We start from the raw sequence: 11,921 nt of genomic DNA on the forward strand, positions 1-11,921 counted from the left end.
GCTTGGTTTTGCCAAAACCACCCTTTCGTGTTTTGGTTTTGGTTTTGGATCTGGATGTTTTTTTTGGGGGAAAAACATAAAAACAGCTAAAATCACAGAATTTGGGGGTACTTTTGCTCCTACAGTATTATTAACCTCAATAACATTAATTTCCACACATTTCCTTTCCAGTCTATTCTGAACACCTCACACCTCACAATATTGTTTTTAGGCCTAAAAGTTGCACCGAGGTGGCTGGATGACTAAGCTAAGCGACACAAGTGTGCGGCACAAACACCTGGCCCATCTAGGAGTGGCACTGCAGTTGCAGACAAGATGGCACTATTCAAAAACTAGCCCCCAAACAGCACATGATCTAAAGAAGAAAAAGAGGTGCAATTAGGTAGCTGGATGGCCAAGCTAATCGACACAAGTGTGCGGCACAAACACCTGGCCCATCTAGGAGTGGAACTGCAGTTACAGACAGGATGGCAGATTTAAAAAATAGGCCCCAAACAGCACATGATGCAAAGAAGAAAAAGAGGTGCAATGAGGTAGCTGTGTGACTAAGCTAAGCGACACAAGTGTGCGGCACAAACACCTGGCCCATCTAGGAGTGGCACTGCAGTGGCAGACAGGATGGCAGATTTAATTAATAGACCCCAAACAGCACATGGACATATAGAAACAAACAGCAGTGGAGATATAGCAGCAGCGTAAATCATCACTGGAATTACTGATGACACAGGACACTACCACTGGTCTGATGCAGCCCAACAGGTCATTATAATTCTTATACTGCAGCAGTGGATATATATATAGCAGCAGCGTATATCATCACTGGAATTTCTGATGACACAGGACACTACCACTGGTCTGCACAACACAGCACCACTATATACAGCTACACTGGATATATGGCAGCAGAGAACACCAACACTGTGAATAGCTGGACTGATACAGCACAATACACTGACTACACTGGACTGGTCTGCACAACACAGCACCACTTTATACAGCTACACTGGATATATCTGCCTGGACTGATACAGCACAATACACTGACTACACTGGACTGGTATGCACAACACAGCACCACTTTACAGCTACACTGGATATTTCTGCCTGGAATGATACAGCACAATACACTGACTACACTGGACTGGTCTGCACAACACAGCACCACTTTACAGCTACACTGGATATATGGCAGCAGAGAACACCAACACTGTGACTGCCTGGACTGATGCAGCACAATACACTGACTACACTGGACTGAACAGCACAACACAGCACCACTTTACAGCTACACTGGATATATCTGCCTGGACTGATGCAGCACAATACACTGACTACACTGGACTGGTCTGCACAACACAGCACCACTTTACAGCTACACTAGATATATGGACTGGACTGAGCAGCATAACACTTGCCACCCCACTTTCCCGCCCCAATAAACAGACACTGAGCACACTGAATACACGTCCTCTCACTCTCCGAGACTGGAGTGAAAATGGGCGCGACGCGCGGCTCCTTATATGGAATCCAAATCACGCAAGAATCTGACAGGAGGATGATGACGTTTTGCCGCGTTCGGGTTTCCGAGTCAAGAGGGAAAATCCGAGCCTGGCTCGGATCCGGACTCGGAATGCAAAGTTCGGGGGGGGGGGGGGGTCGGTTCTCTGAGAACCGAACCCGCTCATCTCTAATTTTAGCTGTGCAAGTGTGCGAACGCATGTGTAGCAGAGCTGTACAAACAGATTTTGTGCAGTCTCTGAGTAGCCCAGGACTTACTCAACCGCTGCGAACACTTCAGCCTGTCCGGGATCGGAATTGACGTCAGGAACCCTCCCTGCAAACGCACGGACACGCCTGCGTTTTTCCAGACACTCCCAGAAAACGGTCAGTTGCCACCCACAAACGCCTTCTTCCTGTCTTCCTGTCAATCTCCTTGCGAACGCCTGTGCGAATGGATCCTTCACACCCATCACTGAGCGGCGATCCGCATACGCATGCGTAGTTTAGACATGATCTCCCACTGTGTGAAAATGCAGCCTAGCGATCGGGTCTGAATTAGGCCCATTAGAAGAAAAAGAATGGTGTTGGTTGATATACATCTCTGCACTGTGGTTAGGTGGTATTAGACCAATATGTATCTATAGCTCCAGAACCATTAGGCAGTCCTAACAGCCTATATAGAACTACAGTATCTTTAGCTCATACCACTGTGCTGCCTGGTTGTAGAAGGGGATATTGTATATACACTAGAGATGAGCGGGTTCGGTTCTCCGAGATCCGAACCCCCCCGAACTTCACCTATTTTACACGGTTCCGAGGCAGCCTCGGATCTTCCCACCTTGCTCGGTTAACCCGAATGCGCCCGAACGTCATCATCCCGCTGTCGGATTCTCACGAGATTCGTATTCTATATAAAGAGCTGCGCGTCGCCGCCATTTTCACTCGTGCATTGGAGATTGAACGGAGAAGACGTGGCTGCGTTCTCTCCCTGAAAAACTCCGTAATCTGTGCTCAGTGTGCTGCAAATATCTGTGCTCAGTGTGCTGAAAATATCTGTACTCAGTGTGCTGAAAATATCTACGTTGTCTGCCTGAAAACACTCCATATCTGTGCTCAGTGTGCTGCAAATATCTGTGCTCAGTGTGCTTTATTGTGGGGACTGGGGACCACCAGTATAATAGTAGTACAGTACAGTAGGCCATTGCTGTATCTTGCAGCTCTGTGTCACTGCAAGTATCCATTCCATATCTGTGCTGCATTTTTGTGAGCAGTATATATAGTATTACAGTGCAGCATTTTGGTGACCAACAGTATATAGTTGTACAGTAGGCCATTGCTGTATCTTGCAGCTCTGTGTCACTGCAACTATCCATTCCATATCTGTGCTGCATTTTTGTGAGCAGTATATATAGTATTACAGTGCAGCATTTTGGTTACCAACAGTATATAGTTGTACAGTAGGCCATTGCTGTATCTTGCAGCTCTGTGTCACTGCAAGTATCCATTCCATATCTGTGCTGCATTATTGTGAGCAGTATATAGTAGGACAGTGCAGCATTTTGGTGACCATCAGTATACATGTATAGTACAGTACAGTAGGCCATTGCTGTATCTTGCAGCTCTGTGTCACTGCAAGTATCCATTCCATATCTGTGCTGCATTATTGTGAGATTAGTATATAGTAGGACAGTGCAGCATTTTGGTGACCAGCAGTATACATATATAGTACAGTACAGTAGGCCATTGCTGTATCTTGCAGCTCTGTGTCACTTCTAGTATCTTGATCAGTGCTCAATATCTGCTGCATTGTTGTGACCAGTATGTATACTGTACTGTGCGACGTTTGTTATACACCTGGTGATTACTGATTATACATCCTGTAATCTGTACTGAGCGATGTGTGAGATACACCTGGGGATTATACACCCTATATTATTTATTATTATTATCCTTTATTTATATGGCGCCACAAGGGTTCTGCAACGCCCAAATACAGAGTACATAAATAATCAAACAGGAAAACAGCAACTTACAGTTGATGACAGTATAGGACAAGTACAGGGTAAATAAACATAGTTACATCAGCAGATGACACTGGAATAAGTATCAGGTGGCAGAAGACTGCTGGATGTGGTACAGTTGAAGATTATTAAAGTAAGACAAAGGATAAGCACATGAGGGAAGAGGGCCCTGCTTGTGAGAGCTTACAATCTAAAGGGGAGGGGTAGACAGACGTGGGTGACACAGATGGGGTACATAGAGAACGTGGAACAGAGGGTTAGGATGAGATTTGGCTGGGTTTGGTGAAGAAGTGGACCCCCAGAAGGCACAAGTCAATACTTAACATTGCAACATTTTACTGGGCTATGCAGGAGAAAATTAAAAATAGGGGAAAATAAAAATTAAAAAAAAGAATTGATAACTTCTACCGCTTTCAAAAAGGTCAATGGAAGCTGAAATAATGGACAACTACCTCATGGAAGCCAGATACAGTATACCAAACAGTACTTAGCAGAGTTAGGAATGAGTGCTTATGAAATACAGTAACATTTTGTCATAATATTTCAGAAACTGCATGGCTGGTCTCTTGCCCTCTTTTGCTCTAATACACCACCTGCTTTAGGATTTATATTCAAAAACATTATGTCTCCATAATCTCAAAAACGTCAGTATTCTTGGAAAGTGGTTTGTTCCTTTGTAAGGGAAAGAGAACAAACGTTCTCAAACAACGGTTTCTCGATTTCTTTTTCCTCTGGGAAGGGATTGTGTATTCGCAGGACTATCTGAGCATTTCTGTAATCAGAAAACAGCGCCTTTCTGCAAATGTTTACGAATAATTCCAGTGATTTTGTCATTTTCTTCCAGTGATTTGGACCAATAATACCATTGATTAGAAGTTAGAATGAATAATTCCTGTGATTTTGTCATTTTCTTCCAGTGATTTGGACCAATAATACCATTGATTAGAACGAATAATTCCTGTGATTTTGTCATTTTCTTCCAGTGATTTGGACCAATAATACCATTGATTAGAACGAATAATTCCTGTGACATTGAGGTGTTTGTGTCACTTAGCTTAGCCATCCTGCGACCACAGTGCACCTCTTTTTCTCTTTTCTTTGCATCATGTGCTGTTTGGAGACTATTTTTTGGAAGTGCCATCCTGTCTGACACTGCAGTGCCACTCATAGATGGGCCAGGTGTTTGTGCCGGCCACTTGGGTCGCTTAGCTTAGCCATCCAGCTACCTTGGTGCACCTCTTTTTTTCTTTGCATCATGTGCTGTTTGGGGACTATTTTTTTAAGTGCCATCCTGTCTGACACTGCAGTGCCACTTCTAGATGGGCAAGGTGTTTGTGCCGCCCACTTGGGTCGCTTAGCTTAGTCATCCAGCGACCTCTGTGCAAATTTTAGGACTAAAAATAATATTGTGAGGTGTGAAGTGTTCAGAATAGACTGGAAATGAGTGGAAATTATGGTTATTGAGGTTAATAATACTATGGGATCAAAATTACCCCCAAATTCTATGATTTAAGCTGTTTTTGAGGGGTTTTTGAAAAAAAACACCCGAATCCAAAGCACACCCGAATCCAACAAAAAATTTTCAGGGAGGTTTTACCAAAATGCGTCCGAATCCAAAACACGGACGCAGAACCAAATCCAAAACCAAAACACAAAACCTGAAAAATTTCCGGTGCACACCTTAACACCTGTGTAATACATACCTATTTTTATTATTATTTATTAACATTTACAATACTGTGCAAAACGTTTTAGGCAGGTGTGAAGAAATGCTGCAAGGTAAGAATGTTCTCAACAATAGAAGTGTTAATAGTTTATTTTTATCAATTAACAAAATGCAAAGTGAAGGAACAGAAGAGAAGTCTAAATCAAATCAGTATTTGGTGTGACCACCCTTTGCCTTTAAACAGCACTAATTCTTTTAGGTACACTTGCACACAGTTTTTGAAGGAACATAGCAGGGAGGTTGTTCCATACATCCTGGAGAACTTACCACAGATCTTCTGTGGATGTAGGCTTGCTCAAATCCATCTGTCTCTCCATCTAATCCCAGACAGACTCGATGATGTTAAGATCCCTGCTGAGTTCCTTTAATAACTGTCACATTACCGGCGAGGATCACTGATGATGCAGCATTCCAGTGAGTAGTTCCCCCCTATCCCTAACCTAAATCTCTAACCCTAACCTTCCCACTAGTACCTAACCCTACTTCTCCCTGCAGCCTAACCTTAATTATCTTCCGCAGCCTAACCCCTCCCGGTGGCACCAAATCCTAACCATTGGCATTCTGTAACTGTCAACATTTCACATAATGACTTTTCAGATGTCAACAATATGAACCTGTCAACAGTTTGAGGATGTCGATGCCATGCATGTCGACAGTTTGAACCACGTCAATGTACTGCAGTGTCGACCCTATGAACGTTCACATGTTTACTGTCGAACTCAAGTATTGGAAATGAAAGCCGTTCTGATGTACTGTAGGTCAATAAGTTGTACATATGAAGACATTGTGTGAGGCTCCTCTGTCCCTCAAGTTGCTTGGAGGGGCATGGGAGCTGAGAGATGGGAGGGTAACTTGAGAGAGAGTTTGAGTTAGACGTTTGTTTTTTTCTGATCAGGAGTAATCACTGTATGCTTGAATAATGATGACAAGATACCAATAGAGAGAGATTACATAATTTAGGGAATTATTCAGGCTTGCTAGCAAACAAAAAAAGTTAGCAATTAAACAAAACCATGGAGGTCATTCCGAGTCGTTCGCTCGGAAAATTTCTTCGCATCGCAGCGTTTTTCCGCTTAGTGCGCATGCGCAATGTCCACACTGCGACTGCGCCAAGTAAATTTGCTATGAAGTTTGGATTTTTACTCACCGCTTTTTCTTCGCTCAGGCGATCGTAGTGTGATTGACAGGAAATGGGTGTTACTGGGCGGAAACAGGCCGTTTTATGGGCGTGTGGGAAAAAACGCTACCGTTTCCGGAAAAAACGCGGGAGTGGCTGGAGAAACGGAGGAGTGTCTGGGCGAACGCTGGGTGTGTTTGTGACGTCAAACCAGGAACGATAAGCACTGAACTGATCGCAGATGCCGAGTAAGTCTGAAGCTACTCTGAAACTGCTACGAGATGTGTAATCGCAATATTGCGAATCTTTCGTTCGCAATTTTAAGAAGCTAAGATTCACTCCCAGTAGGCGGCGGCTTAGCGTGTGCAATACTGCTAAAATCGCCTTGCGAGCGAACAACTCGGAATGAGGGCCCATGTTGCATTGCAGGTGGGGCTGATGTAACATTTGCAGAGATTTAGATTTGGGTGGGTTTTATTTAGTGATGAGCAGGTTCGGTTCCTCGGGATCCGAACCCCCCCCCCCCCCCCCCGAACTTCACCCATTTTACACGGTTCCGAGGCAGACTCGGATCTTCTCGCTTTGCTCGGTTAACCCGAGCGCGCCCGAACATCATCATCACGCTGTTGGATTCTCGCGAGATTCGTATTCTATATAAGGAGCCGCGCGTCGCCGCCATTTTCACTCGTGCATTGGAGATGATAGCGAGAGGACGTGCAGTGTTCTCTCAGTTTCTGTGTTCAGTGTGCTGCAAATATCTGTGCTCAGTGTGCTGCAAATATCTGTGCTCAGTGTGCTTGCAAATATCTGTGCTCAGTGTGCTGAAAATATCTACGTTCTCTGCCTGAAAAACGCTCCATATCTGTGCTGCATTGTAGTATATAGTAGGAGGACAGTGCAGAATTTTGCTGACCACCAGTATATATATAGCAGTATGGTACAGTAGTCCACTGCTCTACCTCTGTGTCATCAAGTATACTATCCATCCATACCTGTGCTGCATTTTAGTTGTGCGCAGTATATATAGTAGGAGGACAGTGCAGAATTTTGCTGACCACCAGTATATATATATATATATATATATAAAGCAGTACGGTACAGTAGTCCACTGCTCTACCTCTGTGTCGTCAAGTATACTATGCATCCATACCTGTGCTGCATTTTAGTTGTGCGCAGTATATAGAAGGAGGGGACAGTGCAGAATGTTGCTGTGACCACCAGTATATATATAGCAGTACGGTACAGTAGTCCACTGCTCTACCTCTGTGTCGTCAAGTATACTATGCATCCATACCTGTGCTGCATTTTAGTTGTGCGCAGTATATAGTAGGAGGGGACAGTGCAGAATGTTGCTGTGACCACCAGTATATATATAGCAGTATGGTACAGTAGTCCACTGCTCTGTCTCTGTGTCGTCAAGTATATTATGCATCCATTCCATACCTGTGCTGTATTTTAGTTGTGCGCAGTATAAAGTAGGAGGGGACAGTGCAGAATGTTGCTGTGACCACCAGTATATATATAGCAGTACGGTACAGTAGTCCACTGCTCTACCTCTGTGTCATCAAGTATACTATGCATCCATACCTGTGCTGTATTTTAGTTGTGCGCAGTATATAGTAGGAGGGGACAGTGCAGAATGTTGCTGTGACCACCAGTATATATATAGCAGTAAGGTACAGTAGTCCACTGCTCTACCTCTGTGTCGTCAAGTATATTATGCATCCATTCCATACCTGTGCTGTATTTTAGTTGTGCGCAGTATATAGTAGGAGGGGACAGTGCAGAATGTTGCTGTGACCACCAGTATATATATAGCAGTACGGTACAGTAGTCCACTGCTCTACCTCTATGTCATCAAGTATACTATGCATCCATACCTGTGCTGCATTTTAGTTGTGCGCAGTATATAGTAGGAGGGGACAGTGCAGAATGTTGCTGTGACCACCAGTATATATATATATATAGCAGTACGGTACAGTAGTCCACTGCTCTACCTCTGTGTCGTCAAGTATACTATGCATCCATACCTGTGCTGCATTTTAGTTGTGCACAGTATATAGTAGGAGGGGACAGTGCAGAATGTTGCTGTGACCACCAGTATATATATAGCAGTACGGTACAGTAGTCCACTGCTCTACCTCTGTGTCCTCAAGTATACTATGCATCCATACCTGTGCTGCATTTTAGTTGTGCGCAGTATATAGTAGGAGGAGACAGTGCAGAATGTTGCTGTGACCACCAGTATATATATAGCAGTACGGTACAATAGTCCACTGCTCTACCTCTGTGTCATCAAGTATACTACAAAAGTTCAGTAAAATGACCCAAAAATCTAAATTAAAAGCGTCTGATGAGAAGCGCAAACTTGCCAATATGCCATTAACGACACGGAGTGGCAAGGAACGGCTGAGGCCCTGGCCTATGTTCATGGCTAGTGGTTCACATTCACAGGAGGATGGAAGCACTCATCCTCTCGCTAGAAAACTGCAGTGCCACTCCTAGATGGGCCAGGTGTTTGTGTCGGCCACTTGTGTCGCTTAGCTTAGTCACACAGCTACCTCATTGCACCTCTTTTTTTCTTTGCATCATGTGCTGTTTGGGGACTATCTTTTAAATCTGCCATACTGTCTGACACTGCAGTGCCACTCCTAGATGGGCCAGGTGTTTGTGTCGGCCACTTGGGTCGCTTAGCTTAGTCACACAGCTACCTCATTGCACCTCTTTTTTTTTTTTTGCATCATGTGCTGTTTGGGGACTATTTTTTAAATCTGCCATCCTGTCTGACACTGCAGTGCCACTCCTAGATGGGCCAGGTGTTTGTGTCGGCCACTTGGGTCGCTTAGCTTAGTCACACAGCTACCTCATTGCACCTCTTTTTTTCTTTGCATCATGTGCTGTTTGGGGACTATTTTTTAAATCTGCCATCCTGTCTGACACTGCAGTGCCACTCCTAGATGGGCCAGGTGTTTGTGTCGGCCACTTGGGTCGCTTAGCTTAGTCACAGAGCTACCTCATTGCACCTCTTTTTTTCTTTGCATCATGTGCTGTTTGGGGACTATTTTTTAAATCTGTCATCCTGTCTGACACTGCAATGCCACTCCTAGATGGGCCAGGTGTTTTTGTCGGCCACTTGGGTCGCTTAGCTTAGTCACACAGCTACCTCATTGCACCTCTTCTTTTCTTTGCATCATGTGCTGTTTGGGGACTATTTTTTAAATCTGCCATCCTGTCTGACACTGCAGTGCCACTCCTAGATAGGCCAGGTGTTTGTGTTGGCCACTTGGGTCGCTTAGCTTAGCCATCCAGCGACCTCGGTGCAAATTTTAGGACTAAAAATAATATTGTGAGGTGTGAGGTGTTCAGAATAGACTGAAAATGAGTGGAAATTATGGTTATTGAGGTTAATAATGCTATGGGATCAAAATGACCCCCAAATTCTATGATTTAAGCTATTTTTGAGTTTTTTATTTTTTTTTTAAAAACACCCGAATCCAAAACACACCCGAATCTGACAAAAAAATTTCAGGGAGGTTTTGCCAAAACGCGTCCGAATCCAAAACACAGCCGCGGAACCAAATCCAAAACCAAAACACAAAACACGAAAAATTTCCGGTGCACATCAGTAGTTTTATTTTTTTCTATGCATGGTAAATACTGGCTGCTTAATTTTTACACTACAATTTAGATTTTAGTTTGAACACACCCCACCCAAATCTAAAATTCTCGAAACATGTTACATCTGCCCCACCTGCAGTGCAACATGGGTTTGCAGAGTAGCTAACTTTTTTGGTTTGCTAACAAACATGAAAAAAGCCCTTATTTAAGATTGGGGGTAGCACAGCAGACAGAGCTTGACAAATTTGTGAGGGTATATGATTAAGAGTAGAGGTAGTAGAGAAGAAATATGAGAAGAAAGTAGATACATCATCCAGTGGCGTAACTAGAAATTTTTCTCCCCCAAGCCAAAAAATTATCCGCCGGCATTGTTGAAATGGGTGTGGCTTCACATAAAGGGGCGAGGCATTGCAGCAAAAGACTACCTTATACCCCAGTTTTGCAACCTGCACGCCCAGGCGTTGGCCACCAGAGTTAAGAAACATAATCCTGATTCATGCCCCTTACATTATTTGTCATTTTTGCTCCTTATAGTAATGCCCAGTATACATTATGCCACATACTGCAATGGCCCTTAGACATTATGCCACACACAATAATGCACATGACACAATATGCACACACCATAATGGACCGACACATTATGCCACACACCGTAATGCCTGTGACACATTATGACAGGAATCGCAATGCCCATTATACATTATGCTACACACTGCAATGCCCCTGATACATTATAGCACATACAATGCCTGTGACACATTATGACACACACCGCAATGACCCTGAGACATTATACCACATACCACAATGCCCGTGATATAGTATGCCACACACCGTAATGCCTGACACATTATGACACACACCGCAATGTCCGTGATACATTATGCCACACACTGCAATGACCCTGAGACATTATACCATATACCACAATGCCCGTGATATAGTATACCACACACCGTAATGCCTGTGACACATACCGCAATGCCCGTTATACCCTATGCCACACACCGCAATGTCCGTTATACATTATGCCACACTGCAATGCCCCCTGAGACATTATACCACATACCACAATGCCCGTGATATAGTATGCCACACACCGTAATGCCTGTGACACATTATGACACACACCGCAATGTCCGTGATACATTATGCCACACACAGCAATGCCCATTACACATTAAGTCCTACAGTAAGGCTTATAATTACTTTTAAATTACCTGCTTGTTGCCAGGGGTTTCATGCTCTTGGTTCCATGCACGGTGCCAAGGGTTTTCATGCTCAGGGTGTCATGCTCGTTGCCAGGGGTTTCATACACTGGGTGTCATGCTCATTGCTAGGGAGTAATGCTTGTTGCTAGGGCAGTGCTCCCAGTGCCAGATATTCCCCCACAGTGCCAGGTACACACATGCCCCCAATGCCAAATATGCCTCCCCCCAAGTGCCAGGTACACATATACCCCCCAGTGTCACATATGCCCCCTCAGTGCCACATATGCCCCCCCAAATGCCAAATATGCTCCCCCTCCCCCAGTGCCACATACCAGATGTGTCCACATACATCTTTGCTATATCCCGCCATGTATGGCACAGTTTTGCATGCCTTAGACTCTGAGATTTAGCCATGCCTTGTGATTTTTCTTAATTTGCTTCTTTAATATGTTACTTTATACATATTCTATTGTGGCAAACAAAAATTTTAAAATTCATCCACTCGAGTCACTACTCATGATAAACAGCTTAGCCGTGTTTTGCATGTTGTGCCAAATTTGTAAAAAAGCAAAGATGTAAGTTTGACACATCTGTATGCTCCCCAAGGTCCAGGTACAGCTCCCCCCACTCCCTGATCCCCCGCTGGTTTGTGAAGGAGGGACACGGAGGGCACAGCGTGCGCCTCTCCTTTGTCCCTCCTGCGTCTCCGGCGTGTCTGTTAAATG

The sequence above is a fragment of the Pseudophryne corroboree genome, chromosome 6 (genome assembly GCF_028390025.1).
Source record: "Pseudophryne corroboree isolate aPseCor3 chromosome 6, aPseCor3.hap2, whole genome shotgun sequence".
Classification (NCBI taxonomy): Eukaryota; Metazoa; Chordata; class Amphibia; order Anura; family Myobatrachidae; genus Pseudophryne; species Pseudophryne corroboree.